Source organism: Hylobates moloch, unplaced genomic scaffold, assembly GCF_009828535.3.
Source record: "Hylobates moloch isolate HMO894 unplaced genomic scaffold, HMol_V3 SCAFFOLD_4, whole genome shotgun sequence".
NCBI lineage: Eukaryota > Metazoa > Chordata > Mammalia > Primates > Hylobatidae > Hylobates > Hylobates moloch.
Window position 1 is genome coordinate 123,115,181 of NW_026652279.1, and position 25,736 is coordinate 123,140,916.

Consider the following 25,736-nt stretch of genomic DNA (forward strand, 5'->3'; position numbering starts at 1 on the left):
CAATTGCTTAAGTTCAAGAAAATCAAACTGAAATAGCCACTCCTCCTCTTCTCTCATATCTTTCTCTTGCTATCCAAGAAGAAAGAAACTTGATATATAAATGGTAAGTACAAACTCTATCCAAAATCGTCTCAAGAAACAGCATCTGTGATTTGGCTCATTAGAAGATTTTAAGGCAGGAAAAAATATATCTGTTTGTCCTTTTTTGCATTCAAATATGTTATGAATTCAGTCAATTGATGAGATTTAATTTGCATCCGAACTCCAACTAAAGAGTCTGTAAGAGTTGGTTTATGTTTTCTAGTTTCTATATTAAAAAGAGACACAGAAGAAGTTGTAAATGAATACAAGCGTGTATCTTCTATTTTCAGTTCACTTACTATGTCTGTATATTGCTTATAACCTTCAGCAGCTCCCTACAGTCTTCAGTTCAATTTAAAAAATATTAATTAAGCGTAAATTATGTTCTAGGTACTCTGATAGTTGATAAGAAAATGGTAAGTTTATAAAGTCTAACATCAACAAGATAAGGCAAAAATTAAGTGAATAATTTAGACAAGTGAATTGAATAGGGAAAATATAGTGTAGTATGGCAATGCATGGGGGAGGGTTTTAAAGTGGTGTAGAGTGTGAAGGAGTGAGTTGTAAACTGAAAAAGAAGAAACAAACTAGTTAAGCTAATCTATGTGTGGACGGCAGGGCATAAGGGAGGGAAAATATATCAGGGAAAGATAAGAGAATAGAAGATATGCTTAAGTCATCAGAGAATGCAGTGCATCATAGAAATAAAGAATAAAATATCATGGAGAATGAGAAGGAGAATGGCTCAAAATAAAGCTGAAAAGGTAGAAGCCATATGCTTTAAGCCAGGTTGAAGGTATGATTTTTAACTTGAGGGCAGTGGCATTCCATTGAGAAATTTAAGAAGGAAAATGAAATAATCATACACTTGATTTTACAAAAAAATGATGAACAATATGGGTGCATAATGAACAATATAATGAAGAAGACAGGGAGATAAATAGGACATTTTGCAAAAACAAATACTTAAAGCCAGAATGGCTATTACCTAAAGTGGACTGAGGAAACTACAGATAGAAGGAAAACATTAGATTTTTGGTTATGATAATCACTAATTCAAGCAGTTATTCATTCAGATATTTGACATGGATATAAACAATAACTAGGATAAACTATTAATATCATATTGTTCTACATATCCTGTCATTTCAGGTGTTCTTAGTATAAGTTATGATAATATAAGGGGACTTTAAATGCTTGTATACAGGGGAGTAGGATCTTCATGCTTCCACCATCAAACAAGTCAAAATCATTAAAAATAAATAACTGTTATCTTATATTTGAAAATTATAGAGAATGTATAGACATTACACCAAAGTGGACTGATATTAGTTTCTATACTAGGACCTGCCAAAATTATACTAATTAAACAATTTGGTATTTTGAGATATTTATTTATAAAATTAGTTATCCCAATTATAAATATTTTACTTATCATTGCAGGGAAGAGGTAAGTTTAGACATATAAATATATATGTTGCATATATATGCGTGCATTTTATTCTTATCTGTATATATTATTTAAGATAGAATACATTTTCCACAGTAGTTAATATATTTTATAAACTTTTTCAGAATCATATTCTTTCTGAATATTCTAATCAATCATTTAAATGTAAATGAGGATTTCATTTTTTAGGCCTTATCAGATTTCTAATGATTTTTAAAAATAATTTCAACTTGTATTTTAAATTCAAGGCGTCCATGTGCAGATTTGTTGCGTGGGTATATTACATGACACTGCGGTTTGGGACATGAATGATACCGTCACTCAAGTAGTGATTTTCATTGATATGAAAATAATAGTAAGTCTTCAAACAGATGTGATTTCTTCCAACACATTACCTTACCCAGTGTTTATTTTTTTAAAAGAAGCTAAATTAAATTACAACCTGTAATTCAGGAAAAAGCCACAAGACATTGGGCCTGGTAATGATTTCTTGGATATTTCACAAAAAGCACCAGTAACAAAAGTAAAATTTGACAAATCAATTCAACTATATCAAAGTAAAAGTCTTCTGAACAGCAAAGGAAACGATCAACAACATATAATCTAAATAATGAAAATATTTGTAAACCATACATCTGATATGAGATTATCTAAAATATGTAAGGAACTGCTACAACACAATAGCAAAAACACCAATAACCACATTAAAAAAATGAGCCAAGTACTTGAACAGTATTTCTCCAAAAAAGAAGATATAAAAATGGCCAACAGGTATATGGAAATAGGGTGAACGTGACTAATCATCAGGAACATACAAATTAAAATCACAATGAGATTTCATCTGACATCTGTTGGCACAGCTATTATGAGAGAGAGAGAGAATGAGGAAGAGAGAAACAGAGAAGGAGAACATGTGATGGTAAGAAGGTGGAGAAATTGGAACCCTGGTACACTGTTGGTGGAAATGTAGAATGGTGCGGTTGATGTGGAAAATAGCACGGCAATTCCTCAAAAATTAAAAATAGAGCTACCATATGTTCCAAAAATCCCACTTTTGGGTATTAATTCAAAACAATTGAAAACTGTTTCTTGAAAAGATACATGTACTTCCATCTTCATTGTAGCATTATTTACCATAGTCAAGATATGGAAACAATCTACAAATTCAACATATGAATAGGTCAAGAAATATAGATACACATACAGTGAAATACTGTTCAGCCTTGAACAAAAAGGAATTCTGCCATATGAGACAACATGGATGAACTTTGGGGACATTATGTAAAGTGAAATAAATCAACCTCAGGTGGACTAATACTGCATGAGTGCACTTATATGAGATATCTAAAATAGACTAATGGGAACAGATAATAGAATGGTGGTTTCCAGGGCTGAGGGGAAGGGCAAACAGGGAGTTGCTATTCAGGGAATATAAAGTTTCAGTTAGGCAAGATGGATAATTTCTACAGGCTCTCTGTACAACATTGTGCCTATGCTTAGCAATACCATATTGTGCACTTAAAATTATACTGAAGATAGCTCTCACGTTAAGTGTTCTTACCATAATAAACAATAAATACAAATAAATAAAATCAGTATATTATGCAAACAATTAAATGGTTACTTTTTATTCTAATAGTTCAAGAGTCTAGACTGAGGGTTGGTTTTAGGCCCAAAGAATTATTTAATCTTTTTATCGTTTTATTTTACAAATGATCCCAGACATTTTATGTAACTGGTTACACATGACTTCACATCGCAAGCCCTGCCAAATGTATGTGCATTTACAATGTACCCAATACTTTTATACTCACTTGAATGACATATTACACTCATTTATTCCATGAGAAGACAAAGATTAGATGTTGCATAATACTACATCTAGAATTCTAATTCCAAATGTATTACTTTTTTCAATCATTCTTGCTATCTCTTAATAATATCCAGATGACTGAATGACATGATAACTGTAGTTAAACAATGCCTCTGCAATTGGTCAGATAATTGGAGAGAAAATAATTTTCCTGTAATTTATCTAGGCAATTTACTTAATTCTGTATTGATTTTTATTTATGTAAAAAGAAATAGTTGAAGACTATTGATTTGCAGGCTACAGAGAGTTTAACAGTCCATAAAAACACTTAAATTCAAATAGAATTTGACTAAGCAGGAAAAAGACTTTTGAATCCTACCATTCTCTACACTGCTATTTTCTCTTCAAAGCACAAAAGTTACAAACACGAGAGATTTTTGTTGCTGTTTCTACAGTTCATTTTTGTATCCAAACTAATTGCTTTAGATTAACAAACAATTGTTCACATACCTCCGGGCAGTAACATATACAATTTAGGTAATGTGATATACTCAATGTACATTGCTGAACTTATTGCTGATGCTCTAAATCAAGCAATATCAAGAAAAATGTACCCTGAAATGTTAAGACTTTTGGTTTCATTTGTTATGTGCAGTGCTACAGAAATCCAGATATTACAACTCGGCATAGTGTAAAGAAATTATTATAATATTCAGGCTTATAAAATCCTCTTCTTTGTGTCAGAATTGCCTGACTTCCATATTGTAATGGAATCTATGTGGGCAATGAAATTCTGGTAGATTTTGTATTAGTTTTAGTACCTTGGATATAAGTAACAGAATCTGATTCTTGCCGCTTATGCTAACGGGTAAAGCAACATGTCTGGACTAGGCTAGAACACTAGGCTTCACAATACTTAGAATAAAAATAAATCATGGTGCTCATATGAAGGAGAATCAATATCAATTGACCAACAATGAACCACACATTCTAAGGCAAAATCACCTGCACTGTAGTTTACCTTCATCTGGGACTCCTAGAATCTATACCACAAACACACACACACACACATGCGCGCACACACACACACACACACACACATCTTAGTAGGTACCTTTTTTCTATTAATGGTTTTTAAAAAAATATTTGGAGAAAAAGAAGCTAAAATTTATGCTTAAATTTATAAATAATGATATGTAAAACTGGAGAATTGTATTTCATTTAATTACAGTAATTTTAAACTACAGTGTTTTTCCTTTTTTTTTTCGTATTCTTCTCTTTCTTTTTCTTTCTCTTTAGTCTGAATGGGTCACAGACCATTTAATACACTGTTGAATATTTAAAACGTTAGTTATTTAAGTAGCAGTAGGTTACTGTTTTCTCATAGAATAGGGCATATGTCCTCACCAGGCTGGGTTTTACACATAAAAAATACAAACTTATCATGCTAACTGCAGTCCAAACAAAGCGTAAATAATGATAAGAAATTTCATTATACACTTGCTTGACTGATCTGGAGAGGCTTGATTAGAATACATTTTTTTCACTCTTTGATGTTTTGAATGCTTACACGTTATGGATTTGTTAGCATTTCTGTGATACGTTTGCCCTCTATAATATAAAGTCAAGTTGTGTGTCATTGCTATTCTAGCTTAGTATACTGTCACTATAATATTGAAATCTGTTCATAAGTAATGAATGGTCAAAAAACTTGCCACTCTGCAAAATCAAAACTGAACCTCATAGAAATAATCTCTCTTTTTAAGCAAAATAAACTGTAAACAATTTATTCTTATTATTTAATCAGGCAACAATATCCCAGTAATAGATTAATATAATCTTATGAAAAATCAGTTGCTGTCTGGTCCTGAACTGTCATACTGATTATTTATTTCTGGAAAATTGAATCTCAGTTTTGGCTCTGAAATCCTAAATAGAGTTCTCTAAGAGGTATGGTTTCACTGTAAGCGGAGGTAATGTCACCTTAATCATCATGACCCTTCCTTGAACAAAGAGCATAAAAATGTTTCTCTGTTATGTAAAAAGGAAAAGTGACTACAGATAGATAACCTATGATTAATGGCTGCTAATTTTTTTCAGGGGATATTGCAACTAAATTCCAGGAGAACAACAATAATGATAGATATTTCAGGTCAGGAATTGGGGAAAACGAATTAAAAATTTATGGTAATGCCAAATTCATAAAATTTTAAATCTCTGAACACTTATTTCAACCAAAGCACTATTTTTGACATTGCACATATATAATCTTATTTTGTATCCACAATCATATTTACTATATGATACTATTGGATAGAGATGCAAAGTCAACTCTCAGTGTTAGAAAGCTAATAAAGGATTTTAGGAAAGGTGTTCTTAGTTAAGGCTTTCCCTCTCAAACATAAACTATTAACTGGGAAGGAGCTAGTCCTTAAACAGCTGGCCTGACAAGTAGCCGTATAAATGAGAAGCTTTGAGCTTTGAACTTAGCCAGCCTGGCAGCTTGGTCCATAGTGCCTACAGCAGCGTCCAGAGTGGCCCAGGTGCAGGTCATTAAGTATGTGGTGGTGGGAACTGGAGTTTTAGGTAAAATTTGACTGCTTGTCAATTACACACCAATGTATTTTGTGTAGAATATATGTCCACTGTTTCTGAAAACTCTTCTTTCAATATGATATATAGAAAACTGGTGAATCTGGGTTTATGGGACACAGCTGATTTAGAAGACCATCACAGATTATGTCTCCTCTCCTATCCTATCCTATCCCCAAACAGATTTTCTTTTTCTTTACAAGTCCTGCATTATTTGAAAGTGTCTGTGCTAAGTGGTATCCTGAAGTGTGACACCATTGTCCCAACACTCTCATTAACCTATTGTGAACCAAATGATCTTAGAGATGATAAAAGCATATTAAGAAACTAGAGGTAAAGAAGCTGGCTCCTATCACCTGTCCACAGGGATTAGTCATGACTAAGGAGATGAGAACTGTAAAACACCTATAGTGCTTGAGCTGTGAGGCCTCAAGACAGTGTTTAATGAAGTTATACCATCAGTTATCTGCCAAGTCCATAAAGAAAAAGGATACAAAATGAATGTACAAAAATCACAAGCATTCTTATACACCAATAACAGACAGAGAGCCAAATCACGAGTGAACTCCCATTCACAATTGCTTCAAAGAGAATAAAATACCTAGGAATCCAACTTACAAGGGATGTGAAGGACCTCTTCAAGGAGAACTATAAACCACTGCTCAATGAAATAAAAGAGGACACAAACAAATGGAAGAATATTCCATGCTCATGGATAGGAAGAATCAATATCATGAAAATGGCAATACTGCCCAAGGTAATTTATAGATTCAATGCCAACCCTATCAAACTACAAATGACTTTCTTCACAGAACTGGAAAAAACTACTTTAGAGTTCATATGGAACCAAAAAAGAGCCCGCATTGCCAAGACAATCCAAAGCCAAAAGAACAAATCTGGAGGCATCATGCTACCTGACTTCAAACTATACTACAAGGATACAGTAACCAAAACAGTATGGTACTGGTACCAAAACAGACATATAGACCAATGGAACAGAACAGAGCCCTCAGAAATAATACCAAACATCTACAACCATCTGATCTTTGACAAACCTGACAAAAACAAGAAATGGGGAAAGGATTCCCTATTTAATAAATGGTGCTGGGAAAACTGGCTCACCACATGTAGAAAGCTGAAACTGGATCCCTTCCTTACACCTTATATAAAAATTAATTCAAGATGGATTAAAGACTTAAATGTTAAACCTAAAACCATCAAAACCCTAGAAGAAAACCTAGGCAATACCATTCAGGACATAGGCATGGGCAAGGACTTCTTCATGTCTAAAACCCCAAAGGAATGGCAACAAAAGCCAAAATTGAGAAATGGGATCTGATTAAACTAAAGAGCTTCTGAACAGCAAAAGAAACTACCATCAGAGTGAACAGGCAACCTAGAGAATCGGAGAACACTTTTGCAATCTACTCATCTGAAAAAGGGCTAATATCCAGAATCTACAAAGAACTCAAACAAATTTACAAGAAAAAAACAAACAACCCCATAAACAAGTGGGTAAAGGATATGAACAGACACTTCTCAAAAGAAGACATGCAGCCAGCAACAAATGAAAAAATGCTCATCATCACTGGCCATCAGAGAAATGCAAATCAAAATCACAATGAGATACCATCTCACACCAGTTAGAATGGTGATCATTAAAAGGTCAGGAAACAACAGGTGCTGGAGAAGATGTGGAGAAATAGGAACAGTTTTACACTGTTGGTGGGACTGTAAACTAGTTCAACCATTGTGGAAGACAGTGTGGCAATTCCTCAAGGATCTAGAACTAGAAATACCATTTGACCCAGCCATCCCATTACTGGGTATATACTGAAAGGATTATAAATCGTGCTGCTATAAAGACACATGCACACGTATGTTTATTGTGACACTATTCACAATAGCAAAGACTTGGAACCAACCCAAATGTCTATCAATGATAGACTGGATTAAGAAAATGTGGCAGATACACACCATGGAATACTATGCAGCCATAAAAAATGATGAGTTCATGTCCTTTGTAGGGACATGGATGAAGCTGGAAACCATCATTCTCAGCAAACTATCGCAAGGACAGAAAACCAAACACCACATGTTCTCACTCATAGGTGGGAATTGAACAATGAGAACATTTGGACACAGGAAGGGGAACATCACACACCAGGGCCTGTTGTGGGGTGGGGGGAGGGGGAGGGATAGCATTAGGAGATATACTTAATGTAAATGACGAGTTAATGGGGGCAGCACACCAACATGGCACATGTATACATATGTAACAAACCAGCACGTTGTGCACATGTACCCTAAAACTTAAAGTATAATTTTTAAAAATTTAAAAAAGAAAAAGGAGAGAAAATGCCTGGTGTTGATATTCTTGCCCTCTTTTCACCCTCGTACAACCTTTGTACACTTTGCACAAGAATTGTGGAGTCTTGAAACTCATGCCAAGTTTTTGTTAGAGTATTATTTTTTCTCTAAAACCATTTTGAGCCAATAAGTAATCTCAAAGCTTTATTTCTTTAAAATGTAAGAATTAACATTTTCATTCTATTAAAACTCAGCCCTAAAATGGCAAGCTATCTTAACCACTAACATTTATTTTTCAATAGTTCCAGTCTTACTCAGATTGAGTTGCCAAAATACCCTAAGTTGCACTGTGAACCAGGAACACTAAGCATGAAACTGAATAACAATTGTTTTCAAGAAAATTCTAGCTTTTAATGTGAGGAAAGGCAGGCACTTTCTAACTAGTTTTCTGATAAGTAAAGCAAAACATCCTCCTTAAGAAAATGGTGCCATTTAATACATTTAATCATTTGTTATCCCATGTTCATTACATAACTTTGTGCTGTATATCAAAATGGAATGAATATAACAACTCAGCTCTCTGGGCAAAACTTTTTAATTTTGTAATATAAAAATCTTAACAGTTTTTTAGCATTTGCTGGTATTTTGTAGAGAAATCTTATTCATCTGTTTGTTTCCTGTAATGAAATATGCTGGTCCTATTCCAATAAGTACTTGGAGGGGTGTGTGAAACACTTGATACAATCAAATGATACCGATTTTTCCTTTCCATATTTAGTGCTTCCTTCAGGAGGTCTTGTAAGACAGACCTGGTGCTGAGAAAATCCCTCAGCACTTGCTTATCTGTCAAGGATTTTATTTCTCCTTCACTATGAGGCTTAGTTTGGCTGGATATAAAATTTTGAGTTGAAAATTCTTTTCTTTAAGAATGTTGAAGGTTGGCCCCCATTCTCTTCTGGCTTGTAGGGTTTCTGCAGAGAGATCTGCTGTTAGTCTGATGGGCTTTCCTTTGTGAGTAACCCAATCTTTCTCTCTGGCTGTGCTTAACATTTTTTCCCTCGTTTCAACTTTGGTGAATCTGACGATTATGTGTCTTGGGGTTGCTCTTCTTGAGGAATATCTTTGGGGTGTTCTCTGTATTTCCTGAATTTGAATGTTGTCCTGTCTTGCTAGGTTGGGGAACTTCTCCTGGATAATATTCTGAAGTGTGTTTTCCAACTTAGTTCCATTCTCCCCGTCACTTTCAAGTACACCAATCACACTTAGATTTGGTCTTTTCACATAGTCTCATGTTTCTTGGAGGCATTTTTCATTTCTTTTCATTCTTTTATATCTAATCTTGTCTTCACGCTTTATTTAATTAAGTTAATCTTCAATCTCTTATATCCTTTCTTCTGCTTGATCAATTATAACACAGTCTCTCAGACCACAGTGCAATCAAATTAAAATTCAGGATTAAGAAACTCACTCAAAACTACACAACTACATGGAAATGGAATAACCTGCTTCTGAATGATGACTGGGTAAATAATGAAATTAAGGCAAAAATAAATAAGTTCTTTGAAATCAATGAGAACAAAGACACAACATACCAGAATCTCTGGGACACAGCTAAAGCAGTGTTTAGAGGGAAATTTATAGCACTAAATGCCCACAAGAGATAGCAGGAAAGATCTAAAATTGACAACCTAACATCACAATTAAAAGAACTAGAGAAGCAAGGGCAAACAAATTCAAATGCTAGCAGAAGACAAGAAATAACTAAGATCAGAGCAGAACTGAAAGAGATAGAGACACGAAAAACCCTTCAAAAAATCAATAAATCCAGGAGCTGGTTTTTTGAAAAGATTAACAAAATAGATAGACTGCTAGCCAGACGAATAAAGAAGAAAAGAGAGAAGAATCAAATAGACACAATAAAAAATGGTAAAGGGGATATCACCACTGGTCCCACAGAAATACAAACTACCATCAGGGACTAGCATAAACACCTCTACACAAATAAATTAGAAAATCTAGAAGAAATGGGTCAGGCATGGTGGCTCACGCCTGTAATCCCAGCACTTTGGGAGGCCGAGGCGGGCGGATCACGAGGTCAGGAGATGGAGACCATCCTGGCTAACATGGTGAAACCCCGTCTCTACTAAAAAAAAAATATATAAAAAATTAGCCAGGCGCAGTGGCAGGCGCCTGTAGTCCCAGCTACTCAGGAGGCTGAGGCAGGAGAATGGCGTGAACCCCGGGGGGCGGAGCCTGCTGTGAGCCGAGATCGTGCCACTGCACTCCAGCCTGGGAGACAGCGAGACTCTGTCTCAAAAAAAAAAAAAAAAAAGAAAATCTAGAAGAAATGGATAAATTCCTAGACACACACACCCTCCTGAACTAAACCAGGAAGAAGTTGAATCCCTCAATAGACCAATAACAAGTTCTAAAATTGAGACAGTAAGGAATGGCCCACCAACGAAGAAAACTCCAGGACTAACGAATTCACAGCCGAATTCTACCAGAGGTTAAAAGAGGAGCTGGTACTATTCTTTCTAAAATTATCCCAAACAAGAGACAAAAAGGGGCTCCTCTCTAACTCACTTTATGAGGCCAGCATAATCCTGATACCAAAACCTGGCAGAGACACAACAACAACAAAAAATTTCTGGCCAATATTTCTGATGAACATCGATGCAAAAATCCTCAATAAAATACTACTGAACAGAACCCAGCTGCACATAAAAAGCTTATCCACCAGGATCAAGTGGGCTTCATCTCTGGGATGCAAGGCTGGTTCAGCATATGCAAATCAATAAATGTAATCCATCACATAAACAGAACCAATGACAAAAACCACATGATTATCTCAATAGATGCAGAAAAGGCCTTCGATAAAATTCAACACTCTTTATGCTAAAAAACACTCAATAAGCTAGGTATTGATGGAACATATCTCAAAATGATGAGAGCTATTTAAGACAAACCCATAGCCAATATCATACTGAATGGGCAAAAGCTGGAAGAATTCCCTTTGAAAACCGGCACAAGACAAGGATGCCCTCTCTCACCACTCCTATTCAACATAGTATTGGAAGTTCTGACCAGGGCAATCAGGAAAGAGAAAGAAATAAAGGGTATTCAAATAGGGAGAGAGGAAGTCTAATTATCTCTGTTTGCAGATGACATGATTGTATATTTAGAAAACCCAATAATCTCAGCCCAAAAATTCCTTCAACTGATAGGCAACTTCAGCAGTCTCAGGATACAAAATTCATGTGCAAAAATCACAAGCATTCCTATACACCAATAATAGATAAACAGAGAGCCAAATCATGAATGAACTCCCATTTACAATTGCTACAGATAGAATAAAATACCTAGGAATACAACTTATAAGGGATGTGAAGGACCTCTTCAAGGAGAACTACAAACAACTGCTCAAGGAAATAAGAGAGGACACAAATGGGAAAACATTCCATGCTCATGGATAGGAAGAATCAATATAATGAAAATGGCCATACTGCCCAAAGTAATTTATAGATTCAATACCATTCCCATCAAGCTACCATTGACTTTCTTCACAGAATCAGAAAAAACTACTTTAAATTTCACATAGAACAACAACAACAACAAAAAAGTCCATATAGTCAAGACAATCCTAAGCAAAAAGAACAAAGCTAGAGGCATCACACTACCTGACTTGAAACTATACTACAAGGCTACAATTACCCAAACAGCATGGTACTGGTACCAAAACAGATATATAGACCAATGGAACACAATAGAGGCCTCAGAAATAACACCACGCATTTACATCCATCTGCTCTTTGACAAACCTGACAAAAAACAAGCAATGGGGAAAGGATTCCCTATTTAACAAATGGTGTTGGGAAAACTGGCTAGCCATATGCAGAAAACTGAAACTAGACCCCTTTCTTACATCTTATACAAAAATTAATTCAAGATGGATTAAAGATTTAAATGTAAGATTTAAAACCATAAAATTCCTAGAAGAAAACCTAGGCATGCTTTTCTATACCATTTAGGACATAGGCATGGGCAAAGACTTCATGACTAAAACACCAAAAGCAATTGCAACAAAAGCCAAAATAGACAAATGGGATCTAATTAAACTAAAGAGCTCCTGTGCAGCAAAAGAAGCTGTAATTAGAGTGAACAGGCAACCTACAGAATGGGAGAAAATTTTTGCAATCTATCCATCTGACAAAGGGCTAATATTCAGAATCTACAAGGAACTTAAACAAATGTACATGAAAAAAACAACCCCATCAAAATGTGGGTGAAGGATATGAATAGACACTTTTCAAAAGAAGACATTTATGTGGCCAACAAACATATGAAAAAAAAGTTAATCATCACTGATCATTAGAGAAATGCAAATCAAATCGACAGGGAGATAACAATCTCATGCCAGTTACAATGGTGATCATTTAAAAGTCAGGAAACAACAGATGTTGGAGAGGATGTGGAGAAATAGGAACACTTTTACATTGTTGGTGGGAGGGTAAATTAGTTCAACCATTGTGGAAGACAATGTGAGGATTCCTCAAAGATCTAGGTCTAAAACTACCATTTGACCCAGCAATCCCATTACTGGGTATATACTCAAAGGATTATAAATCATTCTATTATAAGACACATGCACACTATTCACAATAGCAAAGACTTGGAACCAACCCAAATGCCCATCAAATGATAGACTGGATAAAGAGAATGTGGCACATATACACCATGGAATACTATGCAGCCATAAAAATGATTGAGTTCATGTCCTTTGCAGGGACATGGATGAAGCTGGAAACCATCATTCTCAGCAAACTAACACAGGAACAGAAAACCAAACACTGCATATTCTCACTTATAAGTGGGAGTTGAACAATAAAATCATATGAGCACAGGGAGGGGAACATCACACACCAGGGATTGTCAGTGGTTGGGGGTCTAGGGGAGGGAGAGCACTAGAAGAAATACCTAATGTAGATGATGGGTTGATGCGTACAGCAAACCACCAAGGCACATGTATACCTATGTAACAAACCTGCATGTTCTGCACATGTGTCCCAAAACTTAAAGTATAATAAAAATAAAATAAATAAATAAATGAAATTAACTTGAAATGGAGCAAAGGCTTAAATCTTCAGTTTAACTCTACAAGCATTATAGAAATAAATGCGAAAGAAAAATTTTATGTGCTTGAGTAGGGAAGCTGGTGATGCAGGAAAGACAAAACTAATAAAAAGAGTAAGTAATTGCAGAAGGGTTTTGAACATGCATTTCAGCAAAGATAATATCCCAGTGGCCAGTGGACAAATCATTGCTCATCCTCAATCATAAAGAAAATGGAAAATAAATTTACAGAGAGAAATCACAAAAAGTCACAAAAATAAAAAGACAGAAAATGCCAATCAATTTTGAGGATATAGAGCAAAGGGACCTGTTATAGAAGGGGGAGTGTAAATTGACAGAATCACTTGGGAAATCATTGTGACATCACATTTACAGGATATTTTTTCTTCGTAGTGACCGAACGTAAAATCAACCAAAATACACATCAGCTATATAGATTAATATTAGCTGCTTATATAGTCGCTGGAAACCATCATTCTCAGCAAACTATTGCAAGGACAAAAAACCAAACACTGCATGTTCTCACTCATAGGTGGGAATTGAACAATGAGAACACATGGACACAGGAAGGGGAACATCACACACAGGGGACTGTTGTGGGGTGGTGGGGAGTGGGGAGGGACAGCATTAGGAGATATACCTAATGCTAAATGACGAGTTAATGGGTGCAGCACACCAACATGGCACATGTATACATATGTAACAAACCTGCACGTTGTGCACATGTACCCTAAAACTTAAAGTATAATAATAATAAAATTTAAAAACATGCAATATCACCTGTGTAACAATCATATGCATGTTCTGTTTAATTTCAGAATCTAAAATTAAATTGTTCAATTTTAAAAATAAAAAAAGTATTATTCCTACAGCAAATAAGAAAAGTGACTCTAATTACTGAAGATATGAAATAAAAGATACGAAAAGCAAAAAAAAGTCATACAAGAAGATACTGTCAAATAATGAAATATGAATAAAGTATAATTATATGAAACACTGCTGTGTCTCACAAACATAATATTGAATGAAATTATGAGTGTACATTTTATTATTCTATTTATTAAGTTCAAAAACAGATAATACTGAGGATAATACAGATAATGGTTATTGAGAGGCTCAGGAAAGGGGCTTCTGGTGTTAAGTAATATTACATATTTTTTAATTGGGTGGTGAGTACATGGATGTATTTAAATTGTAATAATTATTCGAGCTACATAGTTTGGATTTACTTTTTTTTAGATATACTTTTCTCTATAAGTCTTATATTTCTAATTAAAAATTTACAATTGATATGCACAAGGCAATTGTGACAATTTAAGATCAATAATTAATACAGTGTGTGATTTATTTGCGTTTCTAAAAATGTGCTTATGCTTCTTATATTCTGTTTTTTCTTCTGTGTCACAGATGAAATGAATTCACACATCCAATAGGGCTGGAAGTATTTTCTAAGATATAAATATAATTTAATCTATTTTTGTGAATTAGAAAAATGTTCTTAATAATGGTTTTTTTTTCTTAATTTCAACAAGACCACAATGAGTTGTTTGTCTGAATAAATAAATGTGTCAGAAAGCCAGGAGTAATTTGGAGAATTCAGTGGAGACTTGGCACCCAGGAACATTGAACAATGGCTGAAAATTTCTCAATTTTATGATTGAGCAGAGCTTTGATAATACTACAATAGTGACTAGCAGCAGACTATCAAAGAAAGAAAAACCAAAATGAGATGAAAAATCTATTACTCAGTTTGAGTATTATCACAGGGAATTCTTTAAGCAGCCAATGTACAGTGGTACACATTCTCAAATGAATTCTATTAAGATGGTCTTATAAAAGTGTTCTTCAAGATAGTATTCTATTTTTAATTGGTATAGATAAGAAACATATTTTCTTTGAGCCTAGGCATTCATGATTGCTCATCTGTTCACAGCCATTCCTTTCTTCGATTTCAGTAAATGAATTCTTCATCAGTGTAGTCCACAAGAATGAAATATGTATATAGTATCTGTCTTCCTCTGTTTATTGAAGAGAGCACATTTTCATCACCGTTTTTCTCAAAATATTTTTCAAATATTTTAACTAAGTAGAATTACATCTTACTTCAACTACATGAAAATAAAGCATGAAATTAATGAGAATTTTATTATTTATGAAGAGTAGCATCAAAGATACCAACTAGGTCTATAAGATCCAAAGTATTTAGACTTTTAAATTTCTCTCCTTTTATACTTTTCTGATGCTGTATGTCATATTTCTCTTTAGACTTCTCAAACCATAGCTCAACTCCAGTAATATGTGTACAGTAGTGATAATAGGTTAGTCAATATCATATTCACAAAATAATACTGCTAGGTATATCTTATCATTTTAATTGATTAGTTCATTTTCAATAGGTATACAGGTACATGAAAAAAATTAAATTGTAAAAAAGCATATAGAATAAAATAATTTTTGCTCTAACACCTGTTCCCATAACTACCATTTTTTCTCTGCAGAAGTAACCAATGTTACAAGTCATGGGTATATGCTTTCATAGGCATTTTGTAAAAATATGCAGACACATAAAATTTTTTATACAATATAGTACTGTATATATACAGTTGTGTACTGCCTTTTTCACATAATATTATTTAGTGGTGGATGTTTTGCCCTATCTCCTTCTGTCAAATTCTTTAAGAAGGATATGTTAATTTTATCAACCGTGAACACTAAATTTTACAAGGACTTATATACTTAAAAATTAAAAGTCAATAAGTTTATTTTAACAGTTTCTGACTAAAATATGTATTTTATTGTGATGTTATTTTTAAATGATGGATTAATGCCAATCTCCAATAGGATCCAAGGTTCCTTGAGGAAATGGATGATTCTAGATTGGGGCAAGACATACACAAGATAAGCCTGGAACATCTTGCAATGCCAGAAAATGAGGATGTGTTATGCAAAAGCAAATCAGAACAAAACAAAGAACAACAAAAGAACTATTTATGCAGTTAGATCCAAGATGGCACAGAAAACAGCCTCTAATGTTCGAATAATTTAACCAAATAAAGTACTGTTAGATTATCACTCCAAGTTTAAAATAAATATTCATGAATTTATGTTGATATGTGCATTTCTTTTTTGCAGAAACATTTCAAATAACTTATATAGATACTCCATCCTTAAGGGGAGCACAACTCCCAACTACTTAAGTATGAGCTGTGCATACTAATGTCCTTTCAAAGAGTGTAGTTTGTAAAGAAAAATAATTAACTTTACAGTAGTGAACCTCAACAACTGCTAAGATGATCAAGGTCAACACCAACAGTGGTAAATCACATTGATAATATGTGTCCTTGGGCTAATGTGATTAAAAGGCACTTAACTACTGTAATCTTCATCTTCAAAACCCATAACTCCAGTCTAACCATGTGAAAAACAGCAAACTTCAGTGGGTTATCATACAATATGACCAATCAAAAGTATCAAGGTCATCAGAAACAGGGAAATTCTGAGAAACTGCCACAGTCAAGAGGAAGTTAAGGGGATATAATGACTATAAATAACATAGTGTCTTGGATGGGATTCTGGATAAGAACAAAGACTTTAGGTAAAATCAAAGGAAATCGGAATTAAATAAGGACTGTAGTTAGCAACAACAAGCTCATATTGGCTCATTAACCTCAATAAATGCACGATATTAACAAAATATGTTAAAAAGAGAAAAAAATGGGTGAGAGATGTATAGAGACTAAAATAGTATATTTTCTATATTTTTAATTTTATAAATATAACACTGCTCTGAAAATCGAAAAGTCTATTAACAACACTCATGAGGAGTGGCAGTCTTCTTGGTTAGCCTGGCTCAGAATCTGTCTCACAAATGCCTTAGCTGGGCGCCCTATGGAGGATGTGTTAAAGTTCCTGAGACAACACAACTAGAATGTGTTGCTCCTCCAGGTACCTGTCCCTTATCCTCCTATCTTGATCATCTAATTAAAGCAAAACTTTGGGTTCTTAAAAGTTTTCTTCTCAGCTTTATAAAACAGAAGGGGGATATGTGGTAAAGGCGATGAAGACTTGCCTTGGGAAGCTCAGTGTTTTACTTCTATTTTTCTTTTTTTTTTCTTTTTTTTTGAGATGGAGTCTTGCTCTGTTGCCCAGGCTGGAGTACAGTGGCACGATCTCGGCTCACTGCAACCTCTGCCTCCCGGGTTCAAGTGATTATCCTGTCTCAGCCTCCCAAGTAGCTGGGATTACAGGCTCCCACCACCACGTCTGGCTAATTTCTTGTATTTTTAGTAGAGACCGCATTTCACCATGTTGGTCAGGCTTGTCTCGAACTCCTGACCCCAGGTGATCCACCCGCCTCGGCCTCTCAAAGTGTTGGGATTACAGATGTGAGCCATGGCGCCTGGCCTACTTCTATTTTTCAAAACGTGATCTTTCTGCTGTCCCTGAAACTCTAATATAATGACAAAAATCATAAACGAGGGCAAAGAACCTCAATAGCAAAGAGAACAGTAAGAAAAGCCATACCAATAAATTTGAAAGACAGCAAAGTTAGTGATAGCTTATGTCTCATACCCCCAAAAAGCTAACATTTATGAATAAACGGAGAAGCCCAAAGCCAAAGTTGCTTGCAGGACAAAATCGTAGAAAACTAGAAATAGTAACACTTTTGAGACAGATTATGCAGATAGAGGTGGGAATTAGTAAACAAGACAGAACACTAAATGTCATGCTATGGAGCTACGTGATTGTCCCTTTACCCATAAAGGAACAGCAACAAAACTTTTGGCTTATTCTCAGAAAATATAAATCTATGGGCATGGGGACACCAGTCACACCAGAGGGCAGGAGTTCTACACTGAAACAGGCAGATTAAATGAGCATCTTCTGTTTGAGATCTGAATCAAGCATTCCCTCTTTCTCTCCCACTTAGCTCTAAAACACTTGTGCCAATCATGCAACCATTTGACAGGAGGGCAAAGAGAAACAGAGAACTCTGGGTCTCCTCAGCAACCAGGCAGTCAGTTCACCCAAGAGTGAGGGCCACAGTTGAGCCAGGCCTGCTCATGCACAGAATGCTCAAGTCTGCTTCTCAGGGCCTTGTTCTTGGAAGTGAATAGCTGCAGATTAGGGGGCATTCGAGGGCAGCCTACTGTAACACCAAAGACAGATTGAAATAAATAAACAGGAGGCAGGAATTCAGAGGTGACAGAGAAGATACAGGAAGCTGAACAAAGTTTCAAATACCTGTAACTGAAATCCTCAACAAGTTACAGAAAAACAGATTATTCTATTTTATACTTGGAATAAAAACATGAAGTGTTAGAAAGGAGCATTCGAAAAACAAGGAAGAGTTTTTATATGTTAAAAAATATGATAGAAGGATGAAGAGAAACTGTCAATGATAAATGTAAAATATAATTATAGAATGTTCATAAAATGTAGAACAAATCTATCAAGAAATTAAAAATAGGGGAGTGGATGAAAAACATCAAAAATGCAGAAACTCATTCCAAATTTCAGTCAAATATTTTAAGTAAAGTTTTCCTGGAAAAGGAGAATAGGACAGAAGAGAGTAATATGTTCTTACAGAAATGATTCAAGAAATTTCCAAGAAATAAGTCGTACTCCAATTTAAAAGTCCCAAATTCCCAAGAAAATAAATAAAAACAATAAAAGCAACACTCAGTGCCATTGTAAATCACTGGAACACTGAGAGCCAAGACAAGATTGTTAACCCCTCCAAAAACGTTTTCAAGCATATGAAGAACCAAGTATTATAAGAATATCAAATTCTTACCATAAACATTAGATACCAGAAAACGAGAAGAAAAATTACAGGGAAAGAATTCCAAGCTATAGCTACCCTAATGAAGCATAAAAATGGAAGAAAAAAAAGCCAAACAGTGTCAGACTTATAAGTTCTTCAAAAATTTACTTCACTTGTACTTTTACTGAGAAATGACTGATTAACATTTAATTAGAAAAAAGGTGGAAATTGAATTAAGAAAGCGTAATACATGGGATTCAAGTCACAATGTCACATACAGAAGAGAAATAATTGTCACTCCCAGCATGATGGTGAAAAGAGAGCCCCAGATGAAAAGCTGTGTATATTAGATACTATCGATTCTACAAGGAAACAGGATAGAGTGTCCAAGGAGGAATAGTTCCAGGAATGAATACAGATATAATTGGTTACTTTATGAGTGTGAGTAAACTTTCTCCTCTGGGGAAAAGTTTGGAGATGCTTTAATAACAGACAGATGTATATGGAGACATAAACAAAAATGGAGTCTACCGCTTATACAATAGGGAAAACAAAAAAAGTTATTTTAGACAAATGATAGTACTTATAACACACTACATCGCTGTGAATATAATTTAATAGTAATAATAACATATTAATTTATTCAAAATTATGACTTTATTGGGAAAATGAGGTAAGAGAAAATGTATATGTTTAAGTAGGTCAGAAAGAGTACAGGAAGGGTTAAATAATTGTTATTCTGAGTCAGAAAGCATTAAAAATGGCTAAGATAAACAATGAGTAAAATAGAAACAATATTTTAAAATATGGAAGAAAAGAGAAGAATAAATAGTAAAATATTGATAGGAGCTGCCCATGAAAAACAAAAATATAAAATGTAGAAATAGGCTGAGGACTTCAATACATGCTTTTCAAAGATGACATACAAATGCTCAACAGGTATATAAAAAATGCTCAGCATTACAAAGTTCAACTTTGTTCAGTTCTACTGATTTTAGTTGTTTCTTTTCTTCTGCTAGTTCCTTTGGGTGCAATGTTAAATTGTTAATTTGAGATCTATCCATTTTCTTGATATAGACTTGTAACACTACAAACTTTCCTATTAACACTGCTTTACCTGCATCCCAGAGATTTTTGGTATTTTTAGTATATTGTTGCTGTTTTTATTTCTTTCAAAAGGTTTTTTTTTTTTAATTTCTGCCTAAATTTTGTTTATAACCCAAAATTCATTCGGGAGGAAGTTGTTTAGCTTCCACAAAATTATGTGAGTTTTGAGAGATGTTCTTGGTAAAAATGTAAAGTAGTACAGTTATTATGGAAAACTGAAGGGAGGTTACTTAAGAAATGACAAATAGAACTACTACATGATCCAAGAATCCTACTTCTGAGTATATATCCAAAAGAAGTAAAATCAGTATGTCAGAGACATATGTGCTCCCCCATCTTCATTGCGGCAGTATTCACAATAGCCAAGATATGAAATCAACCTAAGTGTCCACCAATATATGGATAAAGAAAATGTAGTGTACCTATCCATATAGGTATACACACACACAATGAAATACTATGCAGCTTTACAAAAGGAAGTTCTGTCACTTGTGACAACATGAATTAACTTGAAGGACATCACATGAAGTGAAATATGCCAGGCACAGAAAAACAAATACCATATGATTTCTCTCACATGTGAAATCTAAAATTCACAGAAGCAGAGGATACAATGGTGGTTACCAGAAGCTGGAGGGTAGGGAGAATGGGGAGATGTTGGTCAAAGGGGACAAAGTTTCAGTTAGGAAGAATACGTTTTTTGAGATCTATAATGCAGCATGGTGACTCTAGTTAATAAAAATGTATTGTTTATTTCAAAATTGCCAAAATAGTACATTTTAAGTGTTTTCACCACAAAAAATTGTAAGTATTTGAGGTAATGGATATTTTAGTTAGTTTGATTTAATCATTCTACATTGTATACATACACCATAATATTACATTTTATCCCTTAAATATATACAATTCTAAAATGTCAATTAATAATAAAAATGAATATAAATCACAAAAAAAGCTAGAATTTTTCCATAGGCAAATGATAAACTATCACCAATGCTGGAACACTGACCTTTCTCACTTTTTTTTCAAAAGAAGAATAAATACGTGCACTTTTGAGTCATCAGTGACATCAGTGCTGCATCTTCCTGGTTATGATCTTTTAACTCCAAAAGGTTTCCTTGAAACACTGTAGATATCAATGGAGATATAACTAGGGTTAAAATATGAATATTATATTTTAAATACCCTGATTAGATTAGAAGAAAATAAACATGGACTATACTTAAGACAGCAAATTGAATGAATATAGGTTAATCTAAAAAATATAAGGTTAGAAACCCAGCATACAGATGTGGAAGTTGTGTGTCTATGTGGTCCCAACAGCAGCCTGCCTGACCTGGAAGAGAGGTCATAGCATGGAGCTGCCGCCACCACCACTGTGAGGTCAGACCATTGGCTGCAGACAGGCACTATTGCCAGCAGAAAGACTGATGCTGCTACACGGAGACATTAACTGGAACTGAGAGGTGACACAGCCCTCGCTCACTCTCGGCGCCTCTTCTGCCTGGGCTCCCCCTTTGGCGGCACTTGAGGAGCCCTTCAGCCCACTGCTGCACTGTGGGAGCCCCTTTCTGGGCTGGCCAAGTCCAGAGCCCGCTCCTTCAGTTTGCAGGGAGGTGTGGAGGGAGAGGCGCGAGCAGGAACCGGGGCTGCGCACGACGCTTACGGGCCAGCTGGAGTTCCGGGTGGGCGTAGGCTTGGCGGGCCCTGCACTCAGAGCAGCTGGCCGGCCCTGCCGGTCCCGGGCAATGAGGGGCTTAGCACCAGGGCCAGCCGCTGTGGAGGGTGTACTGGGTCCCCCAGCAGTGCCAGCCCACCGGTGCTGTGCTCGATTTCTCACCGGGCCTTAGCTCCTTTCCCTGGGGCAGGGCTCCGGACATGCAGCCCGCCATGCCTGAGCCTCCCACCCCCTCCGTGGGCTCCTGTGTGTCCCGAGCCTCCCCTATGAGCACCGCCCTCTGCTCCACGGCGCCCAGTCCCATCGACCACCCAAGGGCTGAGGAGTGTGGGCCTACGGCGCGGGACTGGCAGGCAGCTCCACCTGCAGCCCGGGTGTGGGATCCACTGGGTGAAGCCAGCTGGGATCCTGAGTCTGGTGGGGACAAGGAAAACCTTTATGTCTAGCCTCAGGGATTGTGAATACACCAATCGGCACTCTGTATCTAGCTCAAGGTTTGTAAACACACCAATCAGCACCCTGTGTCTAGCTCAGGGTTTGTGAATGCACTAATGGATACTCTGTATCTAGCTACTCTGGTGGGGCCTTGGAGAACCTTTATGTCTAGCTCAGGGATTGTAAACACACCAATCAGCACCCTGTGTCTAGCCCAGGGTTTGTGAATGCACCAATCCACACTCTGTATCTAGCTAATCTAGTGGGGCCTTGGAGAACCTTTATGTGGACACTCTGTATCTAGCTAATCTGGTGGGGACGTGGAGAACCTTTGTGCCTAGCTCAGGGATTGTAAACGCACCAATCAGCGCTCTGCTAAAACAGACCACTCAGCTCTACCAATCAGCAGGATGTGGGTGGGGCTGGATAAGAGAATAAAAGCAGGCTGTCCAAGCCAGCAGTGGCAACCCACTCGGGTCCACTTCCACGCTGTGGAAGTTTTGTTCTTTTGCTCTTTGGAATAAATCTTGCTACTGCTCACTCTTTGGGTCCACACTGCTTTTATGAGCTGTAACACTCACCGTGAAGGTCTGCAGCTTCACTCCTGAAGCCAGCGAGACCACGAGCCCACCAGGAGAAACGAACAACTCTAGATGCGCCTCTAGATGCGCCGCTTTAAGAGCTGTAACACTCACTGTGAAGGTCTGCAGCTTCACTCCTGAGCCAGCGAGACCGCGAACCCACCAGAAGGAATAAACTCCGAACACATCCGAACATCAGAAGGAACAAACTCTGGACACGCCGCCTTTAAGAACTCTAACACTCACCGCGAGGGTCCGTGGCTTCATTCTTGAAGTCAGTGAGACCAAGAACCCACCAATTCCGGACACAGAACCATCTGTGGCTTCAGGCCAGTAGCCCCTGACTGAAGAGTTTAGATCCCTTTACTCCTGCTTCCACTGCAACCCAAAGTCAAAGGGTTAAGCTGTGCAGACCAGTTCTAGGCCAAGTGGAACACCTCGTCTCTATTCTTAGATAAGGGAGGAAGAAGGAGAGGAGAAGGAGCTAGCAAACTAGGAAAAGAAAAAAAAAAGGAAACTGCAGGAGCTACTGGAACTAAAAAAGGAGAGAATAAGCAAATAATGACTATGGACACAGGATTGAAATTTCTCCATTTCTCGGAGATAAAAACGTCTTACAAAATGTGTTCTGTTCATGCACCAAGAAAATCTCTTTTCTTGTTCTGAGCACTGTAATACACAAAATACAGGGTACTATATGTAACTGTACATATAGTAACATACCATATGCATAAAATAATTTGTACTGTAAAGTAACATACAAAATAATTTTAATAGTGATTGTTTCCAGACAAATACACTGGAAAGGATGGGAGTTGTATGCATGTAGATTCCATGTGGAACTATGAGTCAAAGTAACTATCACTTTTGAGTTATTTGTTCAGTTCATCCTGAGTTTTGTCACTTCGAAATAATGTGTTGGATATTTTCATCATTACCCAGGAGTATTTCTTGTGAGTGAGCTGATTTATTCTGATTCATTTTCCTTTTAGTACATTTCCAATCCTCTTGGGAAATCAAAAACTAACAAAAATATTTCTTAAAACTTTCTAAAGTGGGCACATTCTGGCCAGAAGAGGCCAGATAATCTGAGATTTTTTTTATTTTATTTAAAATCTTTCAACAATGTCATTTCTGATAAAATATTTTGTTCCCATTTATATATTAGTTCTACATTGCCTACATTTGAAATGTATAGATTTAGAACTTGTCATGTTCTTCATAAATAAAAGAAAGGGTATATTCAGGTTTTTCTAAAGCCCCTGGTTTGGAAATTTGGCTAACATTGGTTGATTCAACCAGTTCAAATATAAGGCTCTTACTCTTGAGAGGTATGTAACGAGAAGTCACCAAAGTAAAGCCACAGAGAAATTGGTGCCATTTAGGTTGTAAATTAAAATGTTAAAAAAAATTGCACTTGGAAAAAAGTTTTTAAAAAATCAAATGTATAACTGATCACAAAATAGTATGTGACAGAAGATCTCATACAGCATAATTATATAAGATTAAAACAATAAAATATTTAGGATATATGGGGTATGTATGATAAATTACTCTTGGTAGAGGAAGAGAGAGGGTATGGAAAGCATATAGGCAATGTCCAAGATATGAATAGTTTTTCTTGTCATTTTATACAGATAAAATATTTAATTTATTTCTTTTATAATTTAAACATCAGTTTTGAATATAGCTTGATATAGATGACATGCTGCATAGTAAAAACAATGGCATTTGGAATACCTCAAGTAAGAAATCAACAACTTTTTGAATTTTCACATGGTAGCATGCTTATTTTTCCATTGGTAAAGACAGAGACCAAGATGGACATCAGTAACCAGACAGCTAGGAGAATGGGCAGAATAACAAGTAATATTTCTAAGAAAAAAAATGTACAGCCTGAAATTTAACTTAAAAGATCAAAAATGCACATTATCTCTAAATTGGCTCTTGGCCACCTTGTTCTGGTATTGCAAAACCTCCAAATCATTTCATTTAAAGTCCTTATTGCATTTGCAACAAAAATTGCCAAGTGGGACCTAATTAAACGAAAGTGTTTCTGCACAGAAAAATAAATTATCAACAAAGTTAACAGACAACTTAATGAATGGGAGAAAGCCATGCATTCCCAAACTATTCACAAGCTATGCAACCGACAGAAGTCTGATATCTAGAATCTATAAGGAACTTAAACGGATCAACAGAATCTATAAGGCACATAAACAGATCAGTTAGCTAAAAACTCATTGATCTAATTTAATAACCCTGTTAAAAAGTAGTCAAAAGACATGAACAGATGCTTTTCAAAAGAAGATGTACAGTCAACAAATGTATGAAAAAATGCTCTTCATCACTAATCATTAGAGAAATTCTAATCAAAACCACAATGAGATATCATCTTCCCCATATCAGAATGGCTATTACTAAAAGGTCAAAAAACAGATACTGGTGAGGCTGTGGAGAAAAGTGAATGCTTTATACACTGCTGGTAGGAATGTAAATTAGTTCTGCCACTGTAGAAAGAAGTTTGGACATTTATCAAAGAACTTAAAAAACAGAACTAGTATTCAACCCAGCAATCTCGTTACTAAGTATATGCCAAAAGGAAAATACATTATACCAAAAAGGCACATGCACTCATATGTTCATTGCAGTGCTATTCACAGTAGCAAAGACATGGAATAAATCTAGATACCCATCAATGGTAGATTGGATAACGAAAATGTGGTACTTATACACCATACAATACTACACAGTTATGAAAAAGAAGGAGAAAATGTTATCTGCAACAA

At 35.8% G+C, this 25,736-nt stretch overlaps 1 long non-coding RNA gene across 1 annotated transcript in view; it reads right to left on the minus strand.

The window, feature by feature from the left end:
- LOC131383402 (uncharacterized) overlaps positions 1-21,572 on the minus strand; it is a 36,338-nt gene extending 14,766 nt beyond the window's left edge. Inside the window, exons 1-2 of the long non-coding RNA XR_009213393.1 lie at positions 21,541-21,572; positions 21,263-21,379 (exon numbers count right to left, since the gene is read on the minus strand). This is a non-coding gene — a long non-coding RNA (uncharacterized LOC131383402). The remainder of the gene's footprint in view (positions 1-21,262; positions 21,380-21,540) is intronic.
- Positions 21,573-25,736: the final 4,164 nt, after the last annotated feature.